Source organism: Sapajus apella, unplaced genomic scaffold, assembly GCF_009761245.1.
Source record: "Sapajus apella isolate SASKATOON/1434 unplaced genomic scaffold, GSC_monkey_1.0 scaffold11, whole genome shotgun sequence".
Lineage (NCBI taxonomy): Eukaryota > Metazoa > Chordata > Mammalia > Primates > Cebidae > Sapajus > Sapajus apella.
The window spans coordinates 33455700-33466557 of NW_022436951.1; positions in this window are offsets into that span (position 1 = coordinate 33455700).

The window sequence follows — 10858 nt, forward strand, 5'->3', positions numbered from 1 at the left end:
TAAATTACCTGAATGTAACTACCACTTGAATAAAATTAGAGCTCTGTTAGGAGGAACTAATTAAGAAATAGGTACTAAGTAGGCAATAAATTGCATGCATATGCATGTGCCTGTCTCTATATGCATGTGACTGAGTGAGTTATTAAAGAGAGAAGAAACTAACTAGTGCTATTTATTTAATTATTTTTGTTGGTGGGGCTGGTAGGGGAGCCAGAGTTTCATTAGGAAAAAGTAAAGCAGCACCATCCCTGGCTCCTACCTTTTGATTTAATGGCTCTGTTTCTGGTTGTCAGGGCACGAGGCTTTGAGGGTCCGTTGTGGGGTGAGAGTAGTTTTTGTGCTTCCAGATCACTGAAGGCCATTGTCCTGAGTTTTCTAGAACTGAAATGGCTGGTTCCCTGAGCATGGAATTATCAGGACCTGAAGCTCCAGGCATCCTCACACCTGGGGAAGGAGAGAGCTGCTCCTGAGCATTCTCCCAGGAGAAGTACTAAAAGGGAAGCTGCTCCTTGGACCAGGTCTGCTCTGTAAAGTCAACTTCCTAGTTTTAGTCCACCAGGCATTTATCTCTATCTCTGCACATTGTCTACATAGTTAGAAACAATCTGATTCTCTCAGGTAGGAGGCCTTGTGGCAGCAGAAGTGACTGACTCAGGATAGGAAAGAAGGCTGCCTCTGAACTTAGGGCATGAGAAGGATGGCAGATTCTGAGAGTTCTGGGATGCACTGAGTTGATGTACACTGTGATCTATTGTGCAAAATCAGGAGGCTGAACTCAAAGGGGTTGATAAAAGCCCGCAGTTGCCACAGAGAAGGGAATCCCTTTATTCTAACGGAGCACACAGACTCCATCTGTGTCTGCAGCTCTAAGAGGACATTGTGAACTTAGTTAAGATGTTTTGCTGAGGCTGTCTTATGGCAGCACAGACCAGCAGGGATCCTGTACAACCTGCACAGGGAGGGAGCAGTGAGTAGAGAAGAGGGATGGTGATTGAGCTTGAATTTCCCAATTCCTAGGCAGGTGAGGGTCAGAGCAGATTTGACTTAAGCGAAGTAGAGAAAAGTGACTTTTGCCACAGTAAGTGTTGCAAGACAAAATGCACATGTAGCTGATTTTATTCTTAATCCAGAAGACTCATGCCCAGTGTTAGAAATGACAGTGTTTCATGATTGGTTCGGTGCACCCCAACATTCATCTTCCGGCCATCAAATTAATAGTAATGGCTTCTTACTTTACAAATAACTGTATTGCTATTCGATATGGTTTGGCTGTGTCCCCACCCAAATTTCATCTTGAATTATAACTCCCACAGTTCCCATGTGTCATGGGAGGACCTGGTTGGAGGTGATTGAATTATGCGGCAGGACTTTCCTGTGCTGTCCTCATGATGGTGAGCGAGTCTCATGAGATCTGATGGTTTAAAAAACAGGAGTTTCTCTGCACAATCTTTCTTTGCCTCCTGCCATCCATGTAAGATGTGATTTGCTCCTCCTTGTCTTCTGCCATGATTATGAGGCTTCTCCAGTCATGTGGAACTTTAAGTCCAATGAACCTGTTTCTTTTGTAAATTGCCCAGTCTTGGGCGTGTCTTTATCAGCAGCGTAAAAATGGACTAATACACTTTTAAAGTAGTACATCACCTTTTTAGCTTGCAAATCATTTAAGGACTAGGGCAAAAATTATAACTATTTTAAAGATGAAAAAACTGAAACTCTGCCTGAGTGATTTATGCCATTGGCAGTAGTGAGATTTGAGCATGGGTGATTGAATTCCAAGGTTAGAAGTCTTTCTCACTGGCCTGTCTGCCTCTGTCATATTGTCTTTCCAATTCTATTATAAAATCATAACTGCAGGAATCAAGCTGGGATATTCATTTTTATTACCTGTGTGAGTGTAATAAATGAATGGCTTTGTTGCTAATGACTCCCCAGATGGGCCCCTATCAACCTCTAATAATTGAAATTTACATTTATTGTTGATAAAATCTAGGTACTTTCAATAAAATGATTGCTTGAGGAAAGAAAGAAAAGCTGACCTCTCTTACCACACAATCTGTTTTTATGGTTGTTTCCTTCATAGCTTCCAGCCCTCTTTGCACCTTTTATTTTTACCTGAGTAATATTCATTTCAATAAATGCTTCATTTATTGTAGTATAAAACATTAGATCCTTCTTTCGAGAAGCAACATTGTCTTGCCTTTTTATAGATTTTATTAGTATGAGTATAAATTGCTCTGGAATATATTTTGAGCATCTTTTACTTCATCATTTGCATAAGATGCTTTATTCTCTTACATATAACTAAATGACAAAAATATTTTTAAAAATTCATATTCCATGATAATGTGTCATTCAGTGGTCTGTTATAGGAATACCTAATAATTTACAGAAAGGCATTCAGGGTAGATAAAACAAAAAATTAAGTAGAATAAGATAAAATAATTCTCCCACCTCTAACACACACACACACGTCAAAGCTGGCCACTCTGTGAACAAAGACAGATGCAAAGGCTTTTTCTATAATTGGCAAAATCAGGAATTTAGTCCCATGCCTTGGTACTATATAAGAAATATTCTTGTCATGAGATGTGACTTGCTTTGTAATATTATGACATGTTGCCCTAAAGTAATAGTAGTTTCAAACACTTGTCAGTATATCTAGGCAATGTCCAAGAAATCTAAGCTGATAAACTTGCTTCTGAAACAAGAAAATAGTTTAAAATTCCCACTGTTTTCTATGCATCAGCATAAAAATTTCTTTTTAGAATATGTGGTAAAGAGAGAGCAGGATGCAATCGAGCAATGCACTTGGGGATAGCATGGGGCAGCCCTAGATCATGTGTTTTCTTCTCCTGGGATCTCAGTGCTAGTGTTTCTTTTCCCTGAATTTCCTGACACTTGTCTGCATCTAGTATATTTTAGTGCCCTGAGAGGTCACATAACTTATCTCAAATTAAGTGACTTAATTGGTAAGGTGAAGGGTTCTGGTGGCTTTAATTGCCAGTTACAGGATAATGATAGGTTTAAAATTATAGGTTAGAGATACAAAATTATGATTATATAAGTATAGATGTAGAATCATATTTCTAGCTTGGATACTTTTATTGAAATATAGACAGAAATATTCAACCATCAACTAGATATCTCTACCCAGATGTACTATAAGCACCTTCGTCTCAACATTTCCGCAATGTATCTTCTCACTTCCCCACCCAAATAATTCTTCCTTTCACAAGCCCTTCCTGGGGTCACAGCACACCCATTCACTTTGTGTTCTAGGCCTTAGACAAAAATTTCCAAGAATCTTTGATTCTCCCCTTTTCTTAATAGACACACCCAGTGGCTGTGGCCAGTGCACTCTACTCTGCTGACCCTTCAGCTGCCCTGTCTCATCTTAGTTCCCACTCTCATTGTCTCCCACTGGAACGATTGCAGTGAGCCCCCAGCTGTTGCCCCTTCTTCTGGCCTCCTTCTCTATCACTCTACCCTGGTAATGAGTATCTAAAACTCATGCCCGATCATTCTACTCTCTTGTTAAAAACGCTTCTCTTAATTTTCAATGTAAAATTTTAGTTTAGAATGAGATGTAAAACCTTTTCATGATCTAGTCTAAGCCAACTTCCAAAGCATAATAACTGGTTTCCTCCATAAACTCACTTCAGAATTTCCTACATACTATGCCCCTCATAAAAGTTTTTATAATTCAGATATAATTTACATTCCATAAAATTTATCACTGTAAAGTGTACATATCAACTATTTTTAGCGCAGTCACTAGGTTGTGCTACCATCAGTACAATCTTTTTGTTTTAGAAAAAATTCACTCTGGCTTCATAAAAAAGCCATGCTCATTAACAGTCACTCCTTATGTCTCCCTCCCTTCACATGTGGCAACCACTAAACTACTCTCTGTCTTTATAGATTTGTTCATTCTGGTGACTTCACAGAAGTGGAATTATACAATTTGTGGCCTTCTGTACCTGATTTATTTCACTGAGTGTAATGTTTGCAAGGTTTCTTCATGCAGCATGTATCGGTAGTTTACTCATGTTTGTGGCTGAATAATATTCCATTGTATCAATAGAGCACATCAAAAAGTGTTTTATTTTTCAGTTACCGAACATTTGAGTTGTTTCCTTTTTTAACTATTATAGTAATACTGTTATAAGCATTCATGTACATGTTTTTGTCTGAACATACGTTTTCTATTCATTTGGGTATATATTTAGAAATGGAATTTCTGGGTCACGTGGTAACTCCATGTTTAAGATTTTGAGGTACTGTGTTCCATAAAGGCTGCATCACTTTACATTTGGCAATGCAACCAGCAACATATGAACATTCTGATTTCTCCACATCCTTGCAAACGCTTAATATTTTTCAATAAAAATTATTATTATTATTATTATTATTATTATTATTTTGAGATGGAGTCTCCCTCTGTTGCCAGACTGGAGAGCAGTGATGAGATTTGGGCTCACTGCAACCTCCACCTCCCGGGTTCAAGTGATTTTCCTGCCTCAGCCTCCCAGGTAGCTGGGACTACAGGCACACCCACCATGCCGAGCTAATTTTTGTATTTTTAGTAGAGTCAAGGTTTCACCTGTTGACCAGGGTGGTCTCGATCTCCTGACCTCATGATCGCCTGCCTCAGCCTCCCAAAGTGCTGGAATTACAACCGATGAGCCATCAGGCCTGGCCTTAAAATAGGTCTCCTAGTGGATGTGAAATGGCCTCTTGTTACAGTGTTGATTTGAATTCCCCTAATGACCAACAATGTTGAGCATCTTTCATGAGTCAGCTGTGTATCTTCCTTGGAGAAATGTCTATTCAAACCTTTTACCCATTTTACAAGTGTTTAAATAAATTTTATGAATAGTACTTATTTTTGTCACACTTTCATGTTGACAGAAAAATTGAGCAGCTTACAGAGTTTCCATATACAATTCCCCTACCCATTCTTGTACATAGTGTCTCCTATTACAAACATCTCGCATTAGCACAGTACATTTTTCATCCAATATTAATAATCATTAACTAAAATCCAATATGCATTCAAATTTCTTTAGTTTTTACTTTTTTCTTCTTTTCTGAGATCTAGGACATCATGTTACATTTAATAGTGATGTTTTCTTTAGCTTCCCTTGGTTGTGACATTTTCTCAGATTTTCTTTGTATTTGATGACATTGACACTTTTGAGGAATACTGCTCATGCATATTATGGGATATCCCTTTGTATTAAAATTTGTCTGATGATTTTCTTATGGTTTTGGGGAGGAAGATCACAGAAGTAAAGCACCATTTTTATTGTATAAAGGGTCCACGCTTTAAACATGATTTATAACTGTTGTTACTTACCTTGATCATCAGGCCCATGTAGTGTTTATAAGGATTACTCTTTTGTAAAGTTATTCTATTTTTTCCCTCTTTCCACATGGCAGTCTTTTGAAGGAAGTCACGGTTTGCGGCTCAAACTTAATGATTATGAAGTCATAATTTCCCTCCTTTGCACTGCAGTATGTAAATCACTTATTTAAAGCTCTGCATTGGAGATCTGCATCTTCTCTCTATTTATTAATTTGGAATACTGGATTGTAGTTTTCTTTTCTTGTAATGAAATGCCTTTCTCTTGCAGTTACTCTTTAGTGTCCTTAAATATCGTGTCAGCTGGCAAATAATAAATGTTCACAGGGCAGAGGTGTAGCATCATCAGGAAGAGTGAAAAAAATGTAGGTTTGAGCCAAAGAGCAATAAATTGTTACATGGTACAGACTGTTCCTTTAGACTCTCAGCTTCCAGTGCAACCTTCTACACATTTTTGAACTTCTGTACAATAATGTGCCGCTGTTTCCACCTAAAAAGGTGAAACCATCCTCCATATAAGTGAATAAACTATCATTTTTTCCCTATCAGGAAGATGCATACAGTCCTAACAACCTGTTAGATTCCTTTGTGGGCTGTATTAATTACTGATCAAATTCAGTTATGACAGCATTAAATATTCATTATTTAAAGACTATATAAAGTCATTTTCAATGACTTGTACATAAAATTAAAGTGGAAAGAAGAGAAAAGAAAAATGTTTATTAAATACAAATAATATAAATATGGAAATAAACTATAATCTTCAGTTTTGAAATTGTTAAAAAGGCTGTAGTTGATTATTTTATGTTTTTTTTTTTTTTTTCGCCCTTACTAATCATTTTACATTTCCCTTTCTTTCAATCATAACCAAAGCTGGTCAATGTTCCTTTCTAGTGGAGTGGCCTAAATCCTCATCCCTGTATGGTATTAATACTCAAAAATTCCATTTTGATTACTATTGTTGTATTTGATTACAAATAATATAAATATACAAATAATAACCTCAGTTTTGAATTGGTAACAAAGATGTAGTTGCTATCTGTTTTCTTTTCTCCTTTACTAATCATTTCATGTTTCCTTTTCCTTCAGCCATAACAAAAGCTGGTCAAGGTTCCCTTTCTAGTGGAGTGCCCCAAATCCTGTATAATATTGATACTCAAAAATTCTATTTTGATTACTATACTTTTTCATTAACTTTTAATGTTGATAATGGGGAGTACTAAGCCTTAGCCCTGAGAACCATTATGGGTTCTAGACGCAGTCTTCCTTACCCTCCATTAGTAGCAGCAATGAATTTTTTCCTCAATAATAAGAATCAATTACTCCATGGGGCAGAGCAACTTCATTTTTTTCTCTGTTGGCATAAAAAGACCAAAATGTCCAGATAGCAGTGTCATGTTTCAATGCAGTGTATTCTCACCCTTTAGGAAACAAGGCCTCAAAACCAGTAGATATCTGGGACAAAAAGCAAAGCTTTTGTGGGTTGGCTATTAGGAATAATTTTGAGACGAGATGGACCACCTTCTAGATCTTGATTCTTAGACTCATGTATTCTGCCTTTGGGAGGAGAGAATATCATATAGTGACCTCCAATTCAAAAAATAGATCACATTTTGTAAGACAGAATGCCATTTGCTTTGGACATTGTGCTCTACTGGTACCATAACAGAGTCCCTAGCAAACCATCCCACTGTACAATTAGCCCATCAGCTTCCAAGTAAGACCAGTTAATTCTATGCATATAAGCCCATTGCTGTAGTTATTGTTGTGAAGTAAGTTCCAGATCAAAAGCATTATTGTACAGAATAGCATGCTGATAGATAAGAATTCTGTAAGTCTGTGCATGGTGCTGCAGACAAGGCAAATTGATATTCAAGAATGTGGCTATTCCAGTGAGGCTGTTTATATTATTAGGCATATATACGTATTTTTAAAAATATGAATTGAATATACTTTAACTTGTTTTTCCTTTCTTAACATTCTACATGACTTTGTTCCATACAACAGATTGTTGGATATTCTTCATCACATTAAGCGGTTCCAATGTCAGGAATGTCCAGCTTATGCTTGTGGGAAGTTAAGTGGATTCCGAGTGTTTCATTACAAACAACACTGTGATGACTATCATAAGACATTTCCCATAAATGAAAATGATCTGTCTTAAGACATTTCCAATAAATGAAGTTACAGTGCCAGTGTCTGGCACACACTTGAGGCTTTTGATTTGATTGTTAAATTACTCTTTGGAAACAGTATCTCAGTTTATATTTCCTTCTCATTTCCAAATACCTTCACCAGTGTTAGGGGAAAATTATCTTTTATATAAAAAATCTTTGTCGTTTTTTTTTTTAATTGTACTTTAGGTTCTGGGGTACATGTGCAGATCATGCAGGATTGTTGCATAGGTACACACATGGCAATGTGGTTTGCTGCCTCCATTCCCCCATCACCTACCTCTGGCATTTCTCCCCATGTAATCCCTCCCTGACCTCCCTATGCCCCTGCTGTACCTCACTTGGCCCCCCCAACAGACCTCAGTGTGTGATGCTCCCCTCCCTGTGTCCATGCATTCTCATTGTTCAACACCTGCCTATGAGTGAGAACATGTGGTGTTTGATTTTCTGTTCTTGTGTCAGTTTACTGAGAATGATGGTTTCCATATTCACCTATGTCCCTACAAATGACACAAACTCATTGTTTTTTATGGCTGCATAGTATTCCGTGGTATACATGTGCCATATTTTCCTTGTCAAATCTATCATCGATGGGCATTTGGGTTGGTTCCAGGTCTTTGCTATTGTAAACAGTGCTGCTATGAACATACATGTGCATGTGTCTTTATAATAGAATGATTTATAATCCCTTGGATATACACCCGGTAATGGGATTGCTGGGTCAAATGGAATTTCTATTTCTAGATCCTTGAGGAAGTGCCACACTGTCTTCCACAATGGTTAAACTAGTTTATACTCCCACCAACAGTGTAAAAGTGTTCCTATTTCTCCACATCCTTTCCAGCATCTGTTGTCTCCAGATTTTTTTGAGGATCGCCATTCTAACTGGTATGAAGTAGTATCTCAATGTGGTTTTGATTTGCATTTCTCTAATAATCAGTGATGATGAGCATTTTTTCATATGTTCATTGGCCTCATATATCTCTTTTTTGAAAAGTGTTCTGTTCATATCCTTTACCCACTTTTGGATGGGTTTTTTTTTTCTTATAAATCTGTTTTAGTTCTTTGTAGATTCTGGATATTAGCCCTTTGTCAGATGGGTAGATTGAAAAAAATTTTTCCCATTCTGTTGGTTGCTGGTTGACTCTAATGACTGTTTTTTTTTTTTTTTGCTGTGCAGAAGCTGTGGAGTTTGATTAGGTCTCATTCGTCTATTTTGACTTTTGTTGCTAATGCTTTTGGTGTTTTGGTCATGAAGTCCTTGCCTATGCCTATGTCCTGCATGGTTTTGCCTAGGTTTTCTCCTAGGGTTTTTATGGTGTTAGGTCTTATGTTTAAGTCTTTAATCCATCTGGAGTTAATTTTAGTGTAAGGTGTCAGGAAGTGGTCCAGTTTCTGCTTTGCGCACACTGCTAGGCAGTTTTCCCAACACCGTTTATTAAACATGAAATCCTTTCCCCATTGCTTGTTTTTGTGAGGTTTATCAAAGATCAGATGGTTGTAGATGTGTGGCGTTGCCTCTGAGGCCTCTGTTCTGTTCCATTGGTCTATATCTCTGTTTTGGTACCAGTACCATGCTGTTTTGATTACTGTAGGCTTGTAGTTAAGTTTGAAATCAGGTAGCGTGATGCCTCCAGCTTTGTTCTTTTTTGCTTAGAATTGACTTGGCTATGCAGGCTCTCTTTTGGTTCCATATCAAGTTTAAGGTGTTTTTTTCCAGTTCTGTGAATTACTTTGGGCAGTATGGCCATTTTCACAATATTGATTCTTCCTAACCATGAGCATGGAATGTTTCTCCATCTGTTTGTGTCCTCTCTTATTTTCTTGAGCAGTGGTTTGTAGTTCTCCTTGAAGAGGTCCTTAAAGCCACTCTGGAATTATGAAAGATGCCGAGAACATGCATGTATTTAATTAGGAGAAGTAGTGACCCATCTGCATGAATGGTGTAAGGCATCTCAACCAGGAGATCACAGGAAATAGTTGTTGGGCAGTGACATGACTTTTGAAATAATGATGTCATCTATCTTTTCTTCAAGGACTTCCAGTTATCTAAGGCAGTCCTTACAGGGAATCCTGTGTGTCCCCATAAACCTACAAGTTTGCCCTTTTTCCCTTCTCTCTGGGTAATTTCTCAGTGACCTATACTCTGCCTGCACAGCCTCTGGAAAACCCTCTTACCTCCCAAGCCTCCTGAGAACACTGAAGACCCAGAGTAGGTCTTAGAGCTTCTGGGCTTCTAGGTTGAAGGCTGGTGCTGTGTAGAAGCTAAGAGGGAAAAGCGGCCTCCTCCAATTTTCAGAGGGGACCTTGAGTGGCCTGGTAGTGTTACCAGCATACTATGCAGAACCATTTGTAAACAAGGCTTGAGTCTCTACTTCCTCAGTCAATTGCTCCTAAGGAATTTCCCAAGAAACCATAGGAATGAATTGAGGGGAAGGAAGTAGGGCACCAGAGTCAGTGATGAAGGATTTGGAGCCACCTGCTCATGGGACAAAACTTATTGTGAAAATTTGTTATAGAAAATTATCTTAACTTATTGATGAAAAGTATATACAATATTCTGCAGTCTGACAGAGAAAAAATATTCAGTCAATTTAAAAATGAGATAAAGTAGCCTACACAATACCAATTCTTCTCTTCAAAATTTAATTGCCTAAACATATCCAGTAATTAAATAGAAGATTATGCTTATTTAATTAATCTGAGTCTAGATGAATCATGTAAAAATGAAACATTACTTATATCAAATAAAAGGCTCATTAAGTTCAAAGCTTATCTTTAGTGGTTAAACCAACCAAAGAAAAAACTTCAAGAGAAGAAATGAAATAACATACCTCTTCTCATATATAAAACGGATTCTTCCTTTTATCCTGTCCCATGGGTACTACTGCCGGCGCTGTGACCTGGGAATGTTTGGAGAAAGGGCTGATTCAGGAAGGGGCAAAGGGTTGTTGCATATCAAAGACTGTTTGAAGAGCAATTGAGGATATAAGGGTCATCTCATTTTATAGACTTCCCAGGCAGCTCATGCCCTTCAGCACCATGTCACAGAAAAAAGAAAGGGTTCATGTAGATATCTCCCTAAGTTAGATAATTATCCACAGCAATTATTAACAACAATTATCCTGGAAGACAGAAATGTCCAAGCGCTGGATTAGGAAGCAAACGCGACTCTGGTTCAAACTGGAATGAAAACAAACACCACCACCACCACCACCACCACCACATAAAACAAACAATAGGGAGAGAAAATAAAAAAGTACAGGAAGGCCGGCCGTGGTGGCTCACACCTGTAATCCTAGCACTTTGGGAGGCCAAG